At 34.7% G+C, this 18,523-nt stretch overlaps 1 protein-coding gene across 1 annotated transcript in view; it reads right to left on the bottom strand.

Moving 5' to 3' along the window:
* The window catches only part of SLC6A15 (solute carrier family 6 member 15), a 46,777-nt gene extending 35,472 nt beyond the window's left edge, over window positions 1–11,305 (bottom strand). Inside the window, exon 1 of the mRNA XM_011374949.1 lies at window positions 11,264–11,305. The gene's annotated coding sequence lies outside the window, so the exon portion shown is untranslated. The remainder of the gene's footprint in view (window positions 1–11,263) is intronic.
* Between the last annotated feature and the right edge of the window lie 7,218 nt (window positions 11,306–18,523).

Below are 18,523 nucleotides of genomic sequence, written 5' to 3' on the forward strand. Positions count from 1 at the left end.
TATAAATTCTGAGATCAACTTATAAATTTCTATCCCCTCCAAAAAAACCTGCTTGAAATTTTAAATGAGACTACATTTATTCTATAGAACCATCTGGGGAATACTGACACCTTAAAAAAACTGAGTTTTCCAATCTATGAATATGGTATATATTTCCATTTATTTATGTCTTTAATTTCTCTCTAGAAAAAAAAAGTATTTTTTACTAGAAACTTTCCTGCAACAATGCTAAGTCATGTTGTTGATTTTTTTTAATCCCTTAGGATTTATATATATACGATATGTCATCAGTAAATAAATATAGTTTAGCTTTTTCTAATTATCTTAAATTTCTTTGTCTTGACTTACTTATTGTACTGTCTAGAAAATCCACTAAAATTTTGAACAAAAGTGTTAAGAGCAGACATCTTCATGTATAGCCCAATGTTAGTGAGAAAGTACTCAATATTTTACCCGTAAGTACAATGTTAGGTATAGATTCTTTCACAGATAGCTTTTATCAGTTTAGAGAAGTTTCTTTTTATTCCTAATTCAGTGAGTTTTTCTTTGGAATCATAAATAACAAATTTAGACACGAAATTTTCTGCCCTTATTAAGATAATCGTATAACTTCTTAACTTGTTCATATAGAGTATTAAATTGATTACTCTGGTATCTTAAACCAATCTTTCATTATGGGATAAATCTCACTTAATCATGACCTATTATCTTCTTAATATATCACTGGAATCAATTTGCTAATATTTTGGTAAGGATTTTTTCAACTATAATCATGGAAAAATGTGTGTAAGTTTTATTTTTTATTTTGCTTCTCTGATTTTGGTACACATATAAATTAAGTTTTTAAGTGGGTTCTCTCTTTTTCTGAGCAAATACATGTATGATTAGTTTTATTTCTTCCTTAAATATTTAGCAACAGTCACTGATAAAGCCATCTGAATCTGGAGTTTTCTTTTAGGCAATATTTTAAGTTAAAAATTCAATTTATTTCATTGACATACAGGTACTTAGATTTTCTTTTTCTTGTGTTAGTTTGGGCAAATCATGTTTTTTGAAGAATTTGTCCGCTTCATCTAAGTTGTCAAATTTATTAGCATAAAGTGATTCATAATATTTCATAGTTTTTAAATATCTGTAGAATTTGTAGTCATATCCCATTGCTTATTTCTGATATTGGTAACAGTCGTTTCCTCTGCTTTTGTCTTGATTGGTCTTACTAATACTTTCACTATAGAATTAACTAAAAATATTATGCAATTACTACAATTTTCAAGACTTTTGGCTTCTTAACTATTGTTACAAACTCTTTTGAAATTACATTATACTAAATTTTAATTAATGTTTCCAGTGAAAATATGCAAAGACTTAAAACAGCAGGCAGGCACTTGCATCTTAGAAATGAGAGATGCCTCAAATAGACATGCCTGCACTGGTGAATTATTGGGATATGCCACAGCTTAACATTCTACAATAAAGAACTAGAAAAACAGTAAATTATCTCTCAACTTGGACAAATTCAAATTATACTGAACAAAGTTTTCTTTAAATATGAACTAATTCTGAACATTGAATCAGAAATTCACTGTAGATTCAAATGAAATATATTTTCTAATTCTAACATATAGGGTAAGACTATCTGAATAAAAACAAAATGTTGAACCATAGTACAACACCAAAGAAAAAATGGCACATATTGCAAAGTTCATAGTTATGGATTAATTGTAAAAAGAAAAGGGAAGAGATTTGATAAAATAATAATGATTTTGACAAATAATATGAAATATTTTCAACAATATACGATGCAACCTAAACATTTCCTTTGCAAAGCATATCCTCTTTACACAAAATAATTATATTAAGCAAAAAGATAACAAAAGTCACAGAGCCAATCAAAACAAGGAAAACTTTTTATAAATGACCATACAAAGTCACATATCCAAGTGGAATAAAAATGTATTTTCAAGCAGAAGCTTGTACATGAAAGTTCATATCAGTTTTATTTATAATAGCCCCAAACTGGAAACTACACTAGTATCCTTCAATGAGTGAATGGGTGGATAAACTGTAGTATACCCATGTCATGTAATTTCTGCAATAAAAAGGAAAGAACTTTTGATACATTCGATAACTTGGATGAACTTCAAGGAAATGATGCTGAGTAGGGGCAAATAACAATTTCAAAAGGATACATATTTCATGATTCCATTTATATGACATTTGTGAAATAACAATGATAGAGATGAACCACAGAATAGTTGCTAGGAGTTATGGTAGGGAAGGGTAGGTGAGTATGCTATAAAAGGGTAGTAAAAGGTTATATTTTGAAATACTACAATTTAGTATCCTAACTGTAGTAAGGATTACATAAATCTACATATTTGATAAAACTACAAAGAACTATACACACACATACACACAGGCAGGGAAAATGACTGCATAATCTGAAATAGCCCTATGGATTATACTAATATCAACAGGCTGGTTTTTATATTGTGCCATATTACTTTTATACAAGATTGTAAAATGGAAGAGACTAAGTGAAGGTTGCACAGGACCCTTTGTACCTTTCTGTGAGCTTGCAATTATTTCAAAATTAATTATAATTGTAAAGTAATTTCCATAAATTGAAATGTACATTTTGTTGACATCTATGAACCAAAGGCAGATTTTAAATCTTGCTTAACTAAAGGTCTTTCGTCTTTTAAACATTTTTAAAATAGACAGAAAATCTTTTAAAGACTCAAAATTTTATTGACATATGAAAACACTTCAGATGTAGGCACTGTATTCATTTCCTGAGGCTGCTATAATAAATTACTTCTAATGTAGTAACTTCAAAAAATAGAAATTTATTCTTTCAAAGCACAGAAAGCCAGAGATCCAAAATCAGTTTCAATACACCAAAGTCAAGGTGTGGCAGGTCCTCATTCCCGCAGAGGGCTTGAGAAGAGAGTTTGCTCCTTGCCTCTTCCAGCTTCTGAGGGCTGTCTGCATTCCTTCACTTGTAGCCACAACACTTCAATCTCTACCTCCAGGTGTCCATTGCTTTCATCTGAAGATTGTCTGTATAGACCTTTTTTCCCAAATAACCTGAATATATTATTTTTAAATAAACAAAAAAAAAATATCTCCAGGCCTAGATTGTTTTACTGGAGAATCCCATCAAATATTTAAAGAATTAACACCAACTCTACAAATCTCTTTCAGACAATACAAAATGATGGAACACTTCACAATTAATTTTATGAAGCTAATATCACTCTAATACCAAAATCATACAAAGACAATACCAGAAAAAAATGACACTGCAGATCTATATCTCTCATGAATATAAACACAAAATTCCTTATTACAATATTAAGAAACAGAATTCAGCAATATATAATAAGAATTATACACCATGAACAAGTGGGGTTTATTCTAGGTATACAAAGCTGGTTCAAATTCAAAAATCAATAATATAGTATACAATAACAACCTAAAGACAAAAAAATTATATGACCACATCAACTGATGCAGAAAAGACACTTGACAAAATTCAATATCCATTCATGATTAAAAACTGTCAAACTAACTAAGTAAATAAAACCCAACTAGGAATAGAGGAAATTTTCTCAATTTGATAAAGATCATCTGCAAAAAAAGTACAGCTGACTATATTTACCAATAAAATACAATGATTTTCTCTTAAGATTAAAAACAAGAAAAAAATGTCTTCTCAAATTTTTATTCAACATACTTCATACTGGAAGTTCTAGCCAGTACAAGAAGGCAAGAAAAGGAAATATAAGGCATATAGATTGGAAGAAAGAAAACTTTTCATATCCATAGACATTCTGATTGTCTATATTGAAAATCCCAAGGAATTTTTAAAACATGGACAGTACTTTTATACTGAAAACTACAAAGTGCTGATGAAAGAAATCAAACAAGACCTAAACATAGACAGACATACTATGTTCATAGATTAGATGATTCAACATAATAACTGTCAAATTTTTCTTAATTGATATGCAGGTTATGCAAATCCCAGCACTTTTTAGATATAGGTAAGATTATTCTGAAATGTATACAAAGCAGCAAAAAACTAAAATAGCTACAACAATTTTGAAATAGAAGAATGAAGTGAGAAAAGTCAGTCTACCTGATTTCAAGACGTACTATATAGCTAAAGTAATGAAGACTGTGAAGATAGACACATAGATTAATGGAACAGAGGAGAGTGCTCATAAATAGACCCAGACAAATACACCCAACTGATTTTACACGAAGGTGAAAAAACAATTTCAGTGGATAAAGGAGAGCTATTTTAACAAATAGTTCTGGAATTAAAAAAAATTCCTAGGCAAAAATATAATCTTGATCTAAATCTCACATCTTATATAAATTTATTCAAAATGGATCGTTGACTTAAATGTAAAACATAAAACTATAAACTTTTAAAAGAATCCACCAAAGCAAAAATTGGTAAGATAGACTTAGAAATTAAAAAACTTTTTCTTTGTGAGATAATTTACTAAAAGAATGAAAAAATAAGCTAAAAACTGGGAGAAAATATTTACAGACTACATATCAGAGAAAGAACAAATATTAAGGATCTGTAAAAAACTCATAAAACTCAGAAATTAAAAATACTTTAGAAAATGGGCAATAGACATAATAGGACATTTCAATGAATATGGCAAGTAGATGGCAAATGAGCACATAAAATGAGGTTCAATATTATTAGCTACTAGGGAAATGCTAATTAAAACTACAGAGAGATGTCACTGCATAACTATCAGAATGACTAAAATATAGTGACAACCAAATTCTATAAAGGATACAGAGAAATTGGATCGTTTAAACATTACGAGTGAGAATGTAAAATGATACAGCTCCCTAGAAAACTAAACGTGCCACTACCATATAACCCAGCAATTGCACTCCTTGGCATTTAACCCAGAGAAATGAAAACTTATGTTCCATTAAATTTGTAAATGAGTGCCTAAAGCAGCTTTATTCATAATAACCCTATACTGAAAACAACCCAAATGTCATTCACATATTTGAGTGAACGCTTAAACGAACTATTAAGTCCATAACATGGAGTACTATTCAGAAATAAAAACAAGCCAACTACTGATACACACAACTAAGATGAATCTACAGACAATTATGCTCAGTGGAAAAAGCTGACTCCAAAAGGTTGCACATTGTATGATTCCATTTATATGACATTCCTGAAATGGCAAAATAATAAATGTGAATAAGAGATTAGTGGTTACCAGGAGTTAAGGAGGAGTTGGGGGCACGACTAAAGTGTTTGTGGTTATAAAAGTGCAACGCAGGGACCCTCATAGTGATGGAACTATTCTGTAATTTAACTCTATCAATCTCAATATTCTAATTATGATGTTGTAGTATAGTTTTTGCAAGACGTTACGTTTGTAGAAAACTACATAAAGGGCACACAAAAATTATTTATATTTCTTAACAACTACATGTCGTATTTGTAAAATAATTTTTTTAAAAAATCCTCAGCGAACTCACTAAAAAAAAAAATATGCATTTTTATACTGATATAACTGATTAAATTTAGTGAAACCACTAAAACTCATCTGTTGCTCTAATATAATTTTATTATTACAAATGTTGAAAGAGAAAACTTCCTTGTAAATTCAAAAACTATAACAATCATAGAGCCAAAATACTCCACTTTTATACCTTAATCATTTCATTTGACAGCATCTAATGCCTGGATATTGTTTTCCCAAGGAAATCTGCCATTGTTTTTACTTTTAGAATATTTTTAATATATATTTTGAACAAATAATATAGTAATATGGTATTAAAGGGCATGGAGTGAAAAATATCCTCTCACCCTTTCACCCCAGCATATCCAGTCCTATCCTTACCTCCCTGTAAGTCATCAAAGTTCTCCACAGATATTTGGTGTATATTCAAGCTCATGTGTATTTTCCTCACCTATCTAACCTGTTATGCAACTGTTACTATATACATAATTCTACATTTTGTTTTTTTCATTTAAAAATTCTTCAAAAACTTCAATCCCAATAAAATAGCTTGTTTTGTTTTGTTTTTAATGAGGGTATGATGACAGTATATCACATATTTAGGCCATTTCTGAGTATGTGCTTCAATATTAAAAAAACTAATTTTGTATACCTGGCATGTGCATATTCGTAGAATAAATTTCTAAAGGTGGAACGGTTTGATCAAAGGAATATGCTTTTAAAATTTCAATAAATATTGCCTGTTACAAAAGTTGTCTCAACTTGCACTACCACAAGCAATATATGACAGTTCCTGTTTCCTTCTGCCCTCTTCCATACAGTGAGTAATCTTTTTGATTTTGCAAAACTGATAGGTGAAAAGCTCGAAGGGTAAGCATTCTATTCAAAGATAACAATCAATTAATCTTATGTAAAATGACACATTAGCACATAAATCACAAGGAAATAAAGTGACCTTCAAGACTAAAAACAGCTCTGTCCTATATCAAGTAATACTGTGCAATTAAAACCACTCTGTAATGGCCATTTGCAACAACAATGACAACAACAAAATACCTGGGAATTAATTTAACAAAGGATGTGAAGGATCTATATACTGAAACCTATCAGATATTTTTTAAAAAACTGAAGAAGTCACAAAGAAATGAAAATATATTAAATGTTCACAATTAGAAGAATCCAGATAGTTAAAATGGCCATCTTACTCAAAGCATTATACAGATTTAATACAACCCCATCAAAATGCCAATGACATTTTTCAAAGAAATAGAACAAAAAATTGTTAAATTTGTATAGAACCACAAAAGACCCTGGATAGCCAAAACGATCCAGTGAAAAAAGAATAATGCTGGAAGTATCACACTCCTCGATTTCAGATTATAATACAAAGCTACAATAATCAAAACAGTATGATATTGGCAGAAAAATGACACACAGACCAATGTAACAAAATTGAGAGCCCAGAAATAAACACACCTGTATAACAGCAAATAATTTTTGACAAAGGAGCGAAAAACGTACTATGAAGAAAAGAAAGGCTCTTCAATAAATGGTACTGGGAAAAACTGGAAAGCCACATGCAAAAGAATGAAAATAAACTGCTATTTGATACCACACACAAAAATCAACTCAAAATGGATCAAAGACCTAAGTATAAGACTTGAAACAATAAAATACATTTAAGAAAATATAGATACTAAAATTATGGACATTGCCTTGGTCTCAGTGAGCATTTTATAAATTTGACCCCCAGGGAAGGGAAGCAAAAACAAATGAATGGGACTTGTCAAAATAAAAACCTCAACAAAACAAAAAAAAACCATCAACAAAACAAAAAGGCAACCAACCAAAGGGGAGAAGATATTTTCAAACGATACCTGCAATAACGGGTTAATATCCAATATAAAGAACTTATAAAACTCAACAACAAAAAAACAGACAATCCAATTTAAAAAGATGGGAAGAGGACCTGAACAGATGCTTTTCTCAAGAAGACATACAAATGGTCAACAAATATATGAAAATAAGCTCAACTTCACTAGGCATAAGGGAAATGCAAATCAAATCACAGTGAGATACTACCTAATACTTGTTAGAATGGCTATTACCAATAAGACAAAAACCATTGGAGAGGATATGGAGAAAAAGGGCCCCTTATACACTTCTACTAGGAATGTAAATTGGTCCTCAAAAAATTAAGAATAGAGCTACCATACTCAGTAACCCCTCTTCTGGGTAACTACCCGAAAATTTAAAAACATTTGTAAAGATACATGTACCCCTATGTTCACTGAAGCATTATTCATGGTAGCCGAGACATGGAAACAATCTACATGTCCTTCAATGGATGATCAGATATAGAAGATGTAGTACATATATACAATGGAATACTACTTGGCTGTTAAGAAAAAATGAAATACTTCCATTTGCGACAATATGAATGGATATTGAAAGTCTCACATTGAGTGAAATAAGTCAGATGGAAAAAGACAAGAACGAAATGATTTAACTCATATGTGGGATATTAAACAGAGAGCAAAAATGAACAAACAAAACACAAACAAAAAAAACTCATAGATACAGACAACAGAGTGGTCGTTACTAGAACAGAAGGGAGTGGTGGTAGGTTGAAGAGGGTAAATGAAGTCAAATATATGGTGATGAAAGGAGACTAAACTTTGGGTGGTGAGCACACAATGCAATATATACAGATGATGTATTACTGAATTGTACACTTGAAACTTATATCATCTTATTAACCAATCTTATGTCACCCCAATGAATTTAATTAAAAATAAAACACACTGTAGCCCAGTCTGTAAAGCTTGTTTTTTTCACCCAGAAATATAAGACAATCATTATTGGTCAAAGTTAATATTTAAGCAGATAAATTTATTAAAAATTATTTACTAAATATGTCTAAAAGAGTAGATAGGACTTGTTTTACATTAGAAGGTAAATTGAAAATAAATTTAAAGATTCATGTCATGTAACCTTGAATGTTTTCATGCATCAGACTATGTCCATGGTTTTTGTTAAAAGCGCCATCTGCTCAGAAACTATTTTAAAATCTACTCTGCAAAGAAACATATTATTTTATCCAACCAATCACGCATATGTATATAGTAATAAGAGTTAACATACTCTCTAATAGAAATTGAGAAAAGCTTTCTGAACTTTAGATAATCAAGATGGTCTCTTTTAGGTTCATCATTCTATGTCAATGACTTTTTAAATTACCTGGATCATAACTCCAGAGTTCAAAAGAATGCAAATTTCTTGCCTATTCTTATGCAAATTTTATTTTATGGCACGACAAGAATATTTTCTAACATGCACATAGTAAATTTAAACTATGATCAGTGGGTAAATCAATTATTATAGAGTTTAGATTTTAGTAATTATTCTATCTTATTTTAAATTTTCAATAATTGAAAAGGCATCTCACTGATTATTGGTATCCAAAATAGCTATGATCCAATTTTTAAATTCTTTATTATTTATTATGATTTGAATATGCCCTCCCCCTCAAATTCATATGTTGAAATTCAAACCCCATAGTGATAGAATTAAGTGTTGGGGCCTTTGGGAAATGACCCCAGGGAGCTACGCAGCCCCTTTCGCCCTGTGAGGACAGGAAACAGACTTTCCTCAGACACTGCCCGCTGCTTGCTCTTGAACTCTCCAGTCTCCAGAACCGTAAGAAATAAATTTCTATCGTTTTTAAACCACTCAGTTCATGGTATTCTTTTATGTCAGTTTGAACAGACTAAGAGAGTATTTCTTATTTACTTTATTAATTGGATAATAGAGCATTAATTTCCTAGAAACATGTATAAATCTTTCTTAATGCCATTAAAATATTAATATCTCGAGTTACACATATAGGAATTATAAAGTAATTCTTGATTCAAGAATGTAACTGTGCAATCAGAAAAAGAAAACATGTCCACAGAGATTGCCTTCTTTTCAAAACTCATTATTTCTGTCTTTTTTGGAAAAAAGAATGCATAGAATACTTCATTTTGAGAAAAAGCATCAATGAATCCAATTTAAAATTTGGTGGGATAATTTATCATTGTTCATGTGAATAGAAAAGGCACTCACTCACACACACAAAAATAAAATAAACGAGTCCTACGGTCGAATATTCCGAATTTAATGAGAGAAACACACGTATTCTTCAAGGAAAATTGAGTCCATCATCAAGTACTTTAAGTACCTACTACAAGTCAAGCCCATTACTAAGCGCTGGAGACAAGCAGGGCTGCTTCTCAGCACGTCTTGCAGAAATGGGGCTGGGTAGGTAGGGTAAGCAGCCGGGTGAGGATGCTTCAACAGAGAATATTCCTTAAAGCAAACACATTGTTTCAGAGATCCCGGGAAAGCAAGCAGGCATTGACAGCTATAAAACAGCTTTAAAAACTGGGTGAGGGGGAGCCTAAATGCAGTACATAAAGCAAAACCTTCAGTCCTCTTGGTTTCTGCACAAATCGTGCAGACTAAGACTGGGTCTACTTTTAAGAACTGAAAGAAAAACGGCCGGACAGGGAGAAACGGTCGCAGTGTCATTTGCATAGGCACCCAAACACTGTTGACGTCACCACGCCCTAGTGCGGACCCCGCCCCGTCTTACTCCAGAATTTCCCTGCGAGCAAAAGGAAGGGGAAAAGGGAGAGATAGACACTGGAAACCGCGAGCCTGGGGCTTGGCTATCCGCGAACGCGCGCAAACGCCCCTTCTCTGCTTAACCGAAAGGAATTCCCGCCCCTGAGGCCTCTGCGACCGAGTGTGTGACACCTGTTTCCAAGAGGTCTCGGACGATTTGTTTCATATAAGGCTAGGTGTTACGACTGAAAGGCTCTCCCTGTGCTCAAAACCGTCCTCTGCCCGGGCCACGCACAGACTAGCTATGTGAATGACACGTACAAACAGTCTGAGTTTCCAGTTCTTCCTATGCTCGCCTTAAAATCCCGGCACCATCCCCCTCACCGCCACACTCAATTTCCTGGGTGCAAAGAAACACATGGGCTGTGTTTTTTGTTTGTTTGTTTTTTTGTTTGTTTTTTTGTTTCCGTAGCCACGTGCCTCGCTCACGGCGAAAGGCCCACTTTAGGGACATTTATCGCAGGATACTTCTGGCAGATGGGAATCGGGGTCACGTGAAAACACACCGCCTTCAATTATCGCCTTCAGCAGTTGCAAGAGCAACCAAAATCGAATGAAGAATGAGGCTGCCCCTCTCACCGACTCACCGTTCACCCGCACGAGGATCGCCTTCCATCTCACCTAGAACCCCGGGAGCGCCTCGTTCCGTCCCGACCCTCCCAACTTTCTTGTTGGAGTTGCCCCAGTCGGACGCCACCCTTCAGCCAACCCAGACTTGATTTGGAAACGACTAGTCAGTCTCTCGGGGATGCTGTGGGCAATTACGCGACAAGAAGGAAAGGATGGCGGCACGTTTCGACCCATGTGCTTCCTTCCCCCTACGCGCCGCCTCTCGTCCCCTCGCCCCGCTCTGTGCAGGTGCAGGATGCAGAGCCTGGAGGATCGCCCGCTGAACCCAGCTTCGCCCTCCCCAGGCCCTAGAGCTTCCCTCCCTCCCCTCATCTCAGGACACAATCAGAGTCCTTCCCGGGATCTAGCCATCAATCCGCTCCCAGCCTGGGTCCTGGGGCTCCAGGACGGCTAACGGTGCGCCCCACCCTATCTAAACCCGGCCCTCAGCAGTGGGAGCGTGTCATTACCGTTAGCGTGTCTGAGCCGCGCCTCCTGCCGCTCCCACGTCCAGACAGTGGCAGCCCTGGCATAAAGGTCCGGTCCAGGGGGCTGTGATGGAGGCCGCGAAGGAGCTGTCTGGAGAGAATCAGCTGCTTGCTGAGGGCGAGCCGGGGGTGTGGGTCGAAGAGGGTAGCTGCCCTGCGGAGGGGCACGGAGAGACTCGCGAGCGCCTGTTTGTCGGCCAGGAAAGGAGCACGAGATGCAGCGCACGGGTGTGTGCCCGCGGGTGTGTAGGAGTGTGAGTGAGGGTGTGACGGAGGCTCCCACGTGCCCGGCCCGCCTGTGCGGCGGTCGCCAAAAGGCTGCGGGGGAAGGGGAGAGGCTGCAGAGGGTTGAAGGAGGGATCTAGGTCTCCCCGCTGCGAATTGCACCTCCCCGCCCCACCACCCCTTGACGCAGAGGCGGCTGCGGCTGCCCTGCCGCGTCCTCGCTGCGCTCAGGCGGGGCGCGTCAGGGGCGGGGTTGACCCGGGAAACCCACTCCAAAACCAAACAAAACAAATCCCCCTGCCATCCAGTCCTTTCCAATCCACTCAACCGAAAGATAGGCACCAGTTGCCCGACCCCGGCCTTTGTCTGAGGTAGAGTAACCATAGAAATGGTCCTACCTCTCACCTTCTGAATACTTTGTGAGATTCGGTAACGGGACTAGAAGTGGGTGACCCAAAGAACCCGTTTCCCTAGGCTTTCTCTCCAAGCTGGCTATTTACAGCTCTTGCAAAAGAAAAACACTGGGCATTTGCTGTTGGTCAAACGGTGGCCCAATAGAGCTCAGTGACTCTGGCCGGGTTATGAAAAGCTGTTTTAGTCATCCTCTATTGGTTCCTTAGCTTCCAACTCTTTTCCAAGGGATCTCATTACAAGATGAAGGCTGACTTACCTCCTGCAGCAATCAAGACATAATCATAAGTGAACAGGTGGAGAATTCCTAAATATACATCACTGAGCACAAAGCTTAGCCTCCCTTTGAAAATGGCTGAATCTTCCCCTGAACATGGCATGTGCTCCACAGATTAAATTTTGTGTTCTTGAAACTTTCAAATTTGAAAACTGTTAAATGAACCTAAAACATATTATAGCGGAAAGATTTGGTGACTTCGTGAAGGACGTTTTTTTACTTCCAGATGATTAATACTACCACTTAAAAATACCTTTGTGTACTTTTAGGGCTTCCAACAATCTCTCGGATTTTAACGGTTTGTATCCAATTAAGACTGAATTAAATAATAAGGCCATTGCAGACAGGTTTTTTATGCAGTGAAAAATCTCCTGGAGAGAAATCACAAGACCTAAATTTCGGGTCAGAACTTTGCTACTAATCCTTAGCTTTCAACACAGCCAAGAGAGCTTTTTCTCAGTCTCTTCCAAGACCACCTTTAAAGTATATTTTTTAATTAAATTAGATTTGATCCCCTGGGTGCCCCTTCCCTGCTATGGGTAAATAAACACTCTGAGACATGCTCCACAAGAAAACAATATAAACAGTTACAATAGACCTCTTAAGGAACATCTTGCGTAATTTACTTTTGCTTCACCTGTTAGTGACAGGCAAATATTTATGTTGATGTATATCACTATATATATGTGTATATAAACATATATACAGAGAGAGCGCACACTCAAATAATACCAATAACAACTGAGAAGAATTTAAGAAAACAAGTAGAGCTATGTCCTCAATAATCAGGATTAGGATTTTCCGTGGGAAACAAAGTTTTCTGTGTACTTGCAGAAATTATTTACAGTGGTACCAAGAAGATCTCGTTGCTTATACGTATTCCTTTCTCATTCTTTTTCACTAATATTTGACACCTATCTCAAATGCATGTACAAAGCTATGAGGCACAAAATATTTGTGGAGTATTAGTCAAAAATAGCTAATACTAATTTAGGTCTTTATGTAAATGAGAAAAAGACAAAATATCTGTTGAGTTTCTCACTAAGTACCTGTGGCTTTAAATTGCTTATTTAGTCATCTCGATTAATTAATGAGGTGATTTTTCCTAACTTAGAGATTATACAGAGGTGATACTTAGAAAAAAATTATAAAAAGTCATACAGCTAGTTTAATGACAGAATAGAGATTTAAATCCAGATATGACTGGCTTCAGCGTTCATGTTTTTTCATGCTTTCTTATAAGCCTTTAGTGAATGTATAGATTTTAATAGGAGAAAAATGGAGATTTAACACAAAAGCTAATACCTTTGAAAATAAGAAGTGGAGTGAGGGTGGAAAGATCCCAAAAGGAGAATCTGGGAACCCCAGTCGCAGAGGTAAAAGTATCCACTTTTAAATTTAATAATAAAAATGCTTCAAATATTACATGTTCAATTTCTATCTTTTAGCTAATTATTATTGAGTACTTTCTCTGTCACAGAGTGGAAAATGAACACATGGTGATGGTGTGGGAGGAGGATGTAGCACACAGAAGGGGAAGAGCAAGAAACGCTTGTCTTTTTGGCCTGTTGTATTTAATAATATTAGCAAGTATTAATTCCATATTAAGTATGTGCTTTTTCGATGAACAGAGTACTTTATGTGCCTTATTTTTCTTAATCCTTACACTAACCCTGTGATGTAGATACAGTTATTAGCCACATGTTACAGAAAAAAAAAAATTGGTCATCTGAGTTCACACAGTCAGAAGTCATCTGTTAGATACTGTAAATAAATACTTGCCTGTACCTAAATCACTTTCTGAATTTGATATATACATTTAAGCACCAAATTCCTCAAATTGAGTGTTACACAAAAACCTCCAAAAATATAGCATCGAATTTAAGAAAAAAATTCAAAGATTTACAAAAAAAAAGATTTTAAAACCATAATACTAAAGAAAAATATTGAAATCAATTCATGTCATGAGATTATATTAATTCGTTTTCTTATATTGTTATATATGCAATATATTGTGGACATTCTTTTTTATTGTAACAAAAGATTTTGTTATATTGTCCTCCATACTAAATGTTATTTGATATGTAGTTTCAAAATTTTTCTGAAACAAAAGTCTACACAATCCAAAATATTTAGTGAATATTCAGTTCATTCTACATATTCATGACTAATGATGGGCTGAGAAGTAGAAGCAAGGAAAGTAACTACATCATTTACCCTCTTTGTGAGTAGAGGATGAGTTGACTAAATTGACAAATGCTAAAGCAATCACTTAGTATCATTTACAACTCACAACAATATTCTTTCAACAATTCCAACAATCATTTAAGGAAAACATGACAGATAAAAGGTTCTTTTCCCTTTGCCTTTATAAAAGTAAATGCTTACAGTTTTTCTCTGACATCTTTAATAACACTATCCATCTTTAGATTCTCCTCTTTTTAAATGTTAATGGCTTTAGGGCTCTATCTTTGATCCTTATGTCTTGGGTGATTTTATCAACTTTAATGTTCTTTTATGTTTGATTCAAATAATAATATGTTTGATTCAAATGGTGATATTAAAAATATTTAATTTTATATAACTAATAACTATAATTGTCACAAACAAAAAGAAATTGATCATAGAGAGGACCAGGGTCCCAAGAAAGGAACCAGAGTGACTGAAATAGCAGAAAGAAGACACTTGGGAGACTCTGGGCACAGGTATTTCAACAGCACTATGAAAATATTTTAATAGTTTTTCAACAAGTACAACTCAACAATGTGTGAGAACTAAAACCATTAATATTGAAGTGTTTTGGGGTTTTTCGGCAAAAAATGGTTAACCGAATAAAATTCCTTTAACAAATAACGCAATTTTTTCCTTTCCTTTTTTTTCCAGATTTTTATTTTTATTTATTTTTTATTTTTTAATATTTGACCACTTTTACCCCATCTACCTCCATATTCCTCACTCCCACCCCTCCTCTGGTAACCACTAGTCTATTGTCCATGTCCATAGTCTCCGTTTGTCCTGTTCCTATGTTGCTTTTAGGTTTATATCCCACATATAAGTGATATCATGATATCATAAAAAAAGTATATATCAAATTATTTTTGCTTTTACTTCCCTTACTTTCGAGGTCAGATTCATAATGGATATCATATATAAGTGATATCAACTTTTTCTCTCTGGCTTATTTCGCTTATCATGATTATCTTGAGGTCTACCCATGTTGTCACAAATGGCAGTTTGCCATCTTTTCTTATGGCCAAGTAATATTCCATTGGATATATGTACCACAGCTTCGTTAGCCAATCATTTAGGTTGCGTCCATGCCCTGACCACCATGAATAATGCTGCTATAAACATAGGAGTGCAAATATCTTTTGCGATATGAGTTTTCAAGTCTTTGGTGTAAATACCCAGTACAGGGATTGCTGGATCATATCATATGGTAGATCTATTCTTAGTCTTTTGAGGAACCTCAATACTGTTTTCTATAGTGGCTGTACCAACTTGCAGTCTCACCAGCAGTGGGTGAGGGTTCCTTTTTCTCCACATCCTCTCCAACACTTATTACTTATCCTGTTGATAACAGCTATTCTAACAGCTGTGAGATGGTATCTCGTTGTGGTTTTGATTTGTATTTCTTTAACAGTTAGCAATGATGAGCACCTATTCATATGTTTGTTGGCCATGTCTTCTTAGGAGAAATGTCTGTTCAGGTCTCCTCTGCCTATTTTTTGATTGAATTGTTTCTTTTTCTGTTGTTATTGAGTTGTATGAGTTCTTTGTATATTTTGGATGTTAGGCCCTTATTATAAGGAGCCTTTGCTTGCAAATATATTTTCCCATTTGGATGGCTGTGTCTTTAACTTGTTGAGTTTCTTCTGCTGTGCAGAAGCTTTTTAGTTTGAAGTAGTCCCATTCATTTATTTTTGCTTTTACTTCCCTTGCTTTTGAGGTCAAATTCATAAAATCCTCTTTAAGTCCAAGGTCCTTGAGTTTAGTTGCTATGTTTTCTTCTATGCATTTTATTGTTTCAGGTCTTATATTCAGGTCCTTAATCCATTTTGAGTTAATTTTGGTGTGTGGGGATAGACAACAGTCTAATTTCATTCTTTTGCATGTGGCTCTCCAGTTTTCCCAGAACCATTTATTGACGAAGCTTTTCTTTCTTCACTGTATGTTTTGGCTTTTTTGTCAAAAATGATTTGTCCATATAAACATGGGTTTATTTGTGAACTCTTGAATCTGTTCCACTAGTCTGTGTGTCTTTTTTTCTGACAATATTATGCCATTTTTAATATTGTTGCTTTGTAGTATAATCTGAAGTCGGACAGAGTGATGCCTTCAGCCTCGTTCTTTTTTTCTCAGGATGGCTTTGGCTATTAGAGGTCTTTCGTGCTTCCATAAATATTTCTTTAAAAAATATCTATGGGCTTTTGATGGGGATTGCATTAAATCTGTATAATGCTTTAGGAAATATGGTCATTTTAACTATGTTGATTCTTCCAATCCAAGAACATGGAATATCTTTCCATTGCTTTGTATCTTCTTTGATTTCTTCAATAGGATCTTGTAGTTTTCATTATATAGGTCCTTCACATGTTTCATTAAATTTATTCCTAGATATTTTATTCTTTTTGTTGCAATTGCAAAAGGATTATTTTTTCCACTTCTTTTTCTGATACTTCATTATTATAATATAGGAATACTATGGATTTTTGAACGTTGATGTTTTATCCAGAGACTTTACTGTATTTGCTTATTGTTACTAGTAGTGTTCTTGTGGAGTCTTTTAGAGTTTTCTATATAGAGAATCATGTCATCTGCAAATAGTGACAGTTTGACTTCTTCATTTCCTATCTGGATGCTTTTTATATCTTTCTCTTGTCTGAAAGCACTCGCTAGGACCTCCTATGTTGTATTGAATAACAGTGGCAATAGTGGACAGTCTTGCCTTGTTCCTGATCTTAGAGGGAAGGCTTTTAGTTTTTCACCATTAAGTATAATGTTGGCTGAGGGTTTGTCAGATATGGCCTTTATTATTTTAAGGTACTTTCCTTCTATACCGATTTTGATCATAAGTGGATGCTGTATTGTGTGAAGGCTTTTTTCCTGCATCTATTGATATGATCATATGATCTTATTTTTTAATTTGTTTATGTGGTGTATCATATTAATCGATATGTTGTTTATTGAACCCTCTCTGTGCCCTTAAGATGAAGCCCACTTCATTGTAATGATGTATAATCTTTTTAACACATTGCTGTATTTGGTTCACTAATATCTTATTTAGGATTTTAGCATCTGTGTTCATGAGAGATATTGGTCTGTAGTTTTCTTTTTTTGTGTTATCTTTTACCAGGTTTTGGTATCAGGGTAATATTGGCCTCATAAAATGAGTTGGGGAGTATTGCCTCCTCTTAGATTATTTGGAAGAGTTTGAGGAGAAAGTATTAAATCTTTGAATGTTTGGTAGAATTCACTGGTGAAGCCATCTGGTCCTAGACTTTTACTTTTTGGTAGGTTTTTGATGATTGTTTCGATTTCCATACTACTGAATGGTCTATTTAGATCTTCCAATTCTTCTTGATTCAGTCTAGTGTATCTTTCTAAGTACTTGTCCATTTCATATAGGTTATTAAATTTGGTGTTATATAATTTTTCATAGTGTTCTTATATGATCCTTTGTATTTCTGCGATGTCAGTCATAATATCTCTCCTTTCACCCCTGATTTAGTCTATTTGTATCCTTTCTCTTTTTTTTATTGTTGAGTCTAGCCAGGGGCTTTGTCAATTTTATTAACCTTCTCAAAGAACCAGCTCTTTGTTGCATTTTTCTACTGTTTTTATTTGTTTGTTTGTTTTGTTTTCAATTTCATTTATTTCTATTCTAATTTTGATTATTTCTTTCCTTCTGCTGGCTTTAGGCTTCATTTGTTCTTCCTTTTCTAGTTTTTTTTTAAATGAAGCATTAGATTGTTTATTTGGGCTTATTCTTTCTGAGATAGGCCTGTAATGATGTGACCTTCTTATTATCACTTTTGCCATGTTCCAAATTTTTGATATGTTGTACTATCAATGTCATTCATTTCTATATATCTCTTGATCTCTCTTTTTATTTCTTCCCTGATCCAGTCATTCTTCAGTAGCATGTTGTTTAATCTCCATGTATTTGTGGTTCTTCCTGCTTTCTGTTTACAGTTGATCTTCAGCATCAAAGCATTATGATCAAAGAATATGGTTGGTATGATTTTAACCTTTTAATATTTGTTGAGGCTATTTCTGTGTCCCAGGATGTGGTCACTCCTTGAGACTGTTCCATGTATAAGCAGCTG

The sequence above is a fragment of the Pteropus vampyrus genome, unplaced genomic scaffold (genome assembly GCF_000151845.1).
Source record: "Pteropus vampyrus isolate Shadow unplaced genomic scaffold, Pvam_2.0 Scaffold9, whole genome shotgun sequence".
NCBI lineage: Eukaryota > Metazoa > Chordata > Mammalia > Chiroptera > Pteropodidae > Pteropus > Pteropus vampyrus.